Consider the following 3,600-nt stretch of genomic DNA (forward strand, 5'->3'; position numbering starts at 1 on the left):
ATGATCGATCCATATAATCTTTTGTGTGTGGCTCCGGTTCAGTAGACACAGGCACTGTATGTCTAGCTGCCACTGTATATCATTTCTAGGTGCAAAGTCTAAGCATTTATGGCCTGCCTGGGAAAGAAAAAGGGTCTAAGAGAAAATTATTTAAGGTTGTACAAGAAAACTGCATGAAAGCTTTAAAAATACACTTTAAAAAATCGAGCCTAATGCAAATCTTTAAAGTTCGGCTGAAGACGACGAAGGACTTCAAATATTTGTTGAGACAAGTTGGAGCTTACGACATTGATAAACAATCTGACTTCTTTGAGGATTGTTGATATTTCTTTTTAGTTTCTGGGTGCCAATAGTGAGAAATTTGGAACTCAGTACTGCCAACCCAAACGTTAATTGTATGTATCACAACTACTTTAATTTATAGTGATGTAGATATTATAGTCCAAATGAAAGTTATGAGAGTTAAGCTATACTGTTAAAAAATTTTAAACTTAGTAACGAGTAAATAGATCACCTTGTCCAATTTCATACCAGTTACTTGAAGAAAATATCTATCTATCTATCTATCTATCTATCTATCTATCTATCATCTATCTATCTCTATCATCTATTATTTATGAATCTATCTACTTGCCTACTTATTTATCTATCATTATCTGCCAATGTTCTTCCCTAGATTTTCAGCGTCTCATCATAGTGTTAATTAAAGAATGAGTTAAGGGATGATCCATTTAGAGCTTTTTTCATTCTTATTTCTGAAATGTGGGGCGTCTTTGCTTTAGGAAAATTCTTTCACTTTTCATGGCTGCCCAGAGTCCACAGAAAATACAATGTAAAAGAGGATGAAAATTGTATTTCAAATCAATACCTACCCGTGATTAACAGATCTTGAATCTACTTTAATTTCTAGCTTAAAAATTTCATCAAAGGTGTTTAGAAAAAAAATTATATCCCAAGAAAAGGGCACCTTTGAAAATAATATTCTCACATGTCTTTTTCATGTTCAGCCAAGTGGAAGGAAAAAAAGGCCAATCACACATTGTGTTTTGAGTTACAAAGGATTCTTTGGGGGGGGTGGAACAAATGGCACTTACCCACCTTAGAAGTTGGCAGATGAACCAACAGCTGAGCCTTTTCTTCTCTAGAGAAGCATTAAAATTTTATTCCCAATTGCACCTGCATGCAAGCCAAGGTCGTAGGGCTGGGGGTGGGGGGATGAAAGACACAATATGTTTTAAATAATGCAGCCCAAGCCATTTGGGCAGTTAGAAATTTATAACAGAAGGCAGCCAGGAAATGTCTCTGTTGGTATGGTTGGAAAGAAGCCACTTTCCAATTTTTGTTAGTCTGTTTCCATTTCTTAGACACCAAAGAGGTACCAAGAGGGAGCAACTTGGTCTACTGAGTAAAGTAGGGGAAAATGTTAACATCTGTCAAATCTGGATGGTGGGTAGGTATGTGGCTATTTGCTATTTCGATCTCTATGTCTGAATGTTTGAGAATTTTCATAATTAAATAAAATGAGTATGTGTTTGGAATTAAGCCTTGTGTTTTAAATCCCCATGACCTTATTTTCTAGCTATTGTGGGCTTGGAGCAGTTATTTAATTTCTCAGAGCCTCAGCTCTTTCATTAACATAATATGTACAGTAATATCCACCATGTGAGTTGATCTGGGGATCCCAGATAATGAATAGAGTGCCTGATAAGTGGCTGGTTTTTCTATTGGTAGCAGTTGGAACCCAATTTTAAACCAAAACTCAACTTAGAGAAACAATCTCCAGGGAAAATTTCTTAGAAGTTATGCACTGCACATGTTCTTCTAGATTTTGTATTTACTTCTGGATTAAGTCAGATCACTAAAGATCTGTGTGTCTGCATTGTATCATTCATACTGGGGGCCCATCAGGATGTTTATACTTCATTGCCCTTGGGAAAGATGTCATTGGCTTTCAGTGGGAAACACTGTTCAAATGTTCCTACTAAACTTCTGCATGCTGCCTGTATGGGTGTTGTGGGGACGTGGTTCACTGCATGCACAGGACTCCTCAGTAGCCCCTATGAAAGACGTTCCTATCTTATCTTAACATTTCAAATAATTGTTTCTTTGGAGTAATTTCTTCTTTAAAAAAATACTATGAATTGTTAAAATGATTGCATTTACCTTTTGGGACTGGTAGCTAGGAAATTGTAAGTCAAATCAGTAATCTACCCAGAACAGCCATATGGGTCCCTTTGGTATGAAGCTTTATATTTACTTTATTCCAAACCCATTTTATTTCTGTACTCTTGTTTTTCTTTTTCTTTCTTTCTTTCTTTCTTTCTTTCTTTCTTTCTTTCTTTCTTTCTTTCCTTTCTTTCTTTCTTCTTTCTTTCTTTCTTTCTTTCTTTCTTTCTTTCTTTCTTTCTTTCTTTCTTTCTCTTTCTTCTTTCTTTCTTTCTTTCTTTCTTTCTTTCTTTCTTTCTTTCTTTCTTCTTTTTCTTTCTTTCTTTTTTCTTTCTTTCTCCTTCCTTCCTTCCTTCCTTCCTTCCTTCCTTCCTTCCTTCCTTCCTTCCTTCTTCTTTTTTCACTTATTTTACGTGTCATCCTTGTGCAGGGGCTATGCTAATTTTCTCTGTATTGTTCCAATTTTAGTATATGTGTTGTCAAAGCAAGCACTTTTTTACTTATTTTAAATTTATATCACATTGTTGTATTTTGGGTGTTCTTATACATCACCTTAAGTGCTTTGGTAGAACAGATAACCAGGGTGGAATTTAAATAAATCAACAAACAGTATGTAGCATTCATTATTATTGATAATAATAGTAGAAATATGAAGTGTAGTTAGAGAGAAAGATGAAGGCAGTAAATATCTCAGAAGAAGATAACTGATATCACAACAAGGTTGAATATTCTAAAATGGATAAAAATAATTCATTTTATATAATGGGTTCTTCAAGAAACATAGTTGATTCAAAAAATATTTCTGAAGTACATAATATGTGCCAGGTACTACTGCTGCTATAGTGATAAGACCATGATGATAATTTCAGAGTACCTTGAAGAGCAGAGGAAATCGGTTTAGAAATTGGAATTTGGGAGTAGGTATGATAGGATCAGGGGTGTGGAAAGTGGGAGAGAAGAGCTGTTGGATTGTAATGCTGTTTTGTAAGGAACAGGGAATAATGAAAACACAAAATGAAAAAAGATAGATGTCACATTGCTGTATGGCAAAAAAGAAAAAAGAAAAAAAAAGAAAAAGAAAGGAAAAAAGAATGGTGCTGGGCTGGGTTGAATAATGAATGTCTAAGCCTTAGGCCCTGTCTGCAGTGTGGCTGGAGGAACTTGGCTAAGGATGGTGGTCTCTGTGGTCCAGTTTTGGGGAGGGAGCTGGGGACCTAGTTGAAGGCCAAAATCTTGGCTAAAAATGGTATCTCCAGATCCCAATATTGAATTTCTATTCATGGACGCATAGGACGTGACTGCCATTTAACAGCAAGGGTGATGTGCAAGGCCCTTAGGTCAGTGATATCTGGAGTTTTCTCTCCTACTTTTTAATTCTTTACATGGGAGTTGGAGAATTTTTAGAAAGGTCTTGATATAGCTCTTATCATACAA

The 3,600-nt window shown here is 35.6% G+C and overlaps 1 non-coding gene across 1 annotated transcript; it reads right to left on the bottom strand.

Annotated features, from left to right (window-relative positions):
• Nucleotides 1–2,550: 2,550 nt before the first annotated feature.
• LOC144306293 (U6 spliceosomal RNA) lies at nucleotides 2,551–2,658 on the bottom strand. The gene has a single exon (XR_013373365.1). It is a non-coding gene; the product is annotated as a U6 spliceosomal RNA (small nuclear RNA).
• Nucleotides 2,659–3,600: the final 942 nt, after the last annotated feature.

This window comes from Canis aureus, chromosome 36 (genome assembly GCF_053574225.1).
Source record: "Canis aureus isolate CA01 chromosome 36, VMU_Caureus_v.1.0, whole genome shotgun sequence".
Lineage (NCBI taxonomy): Eukaryota > Metazoa > Chordata > Mammalia > Carnivora > Canidae > Canis > Canis aureus.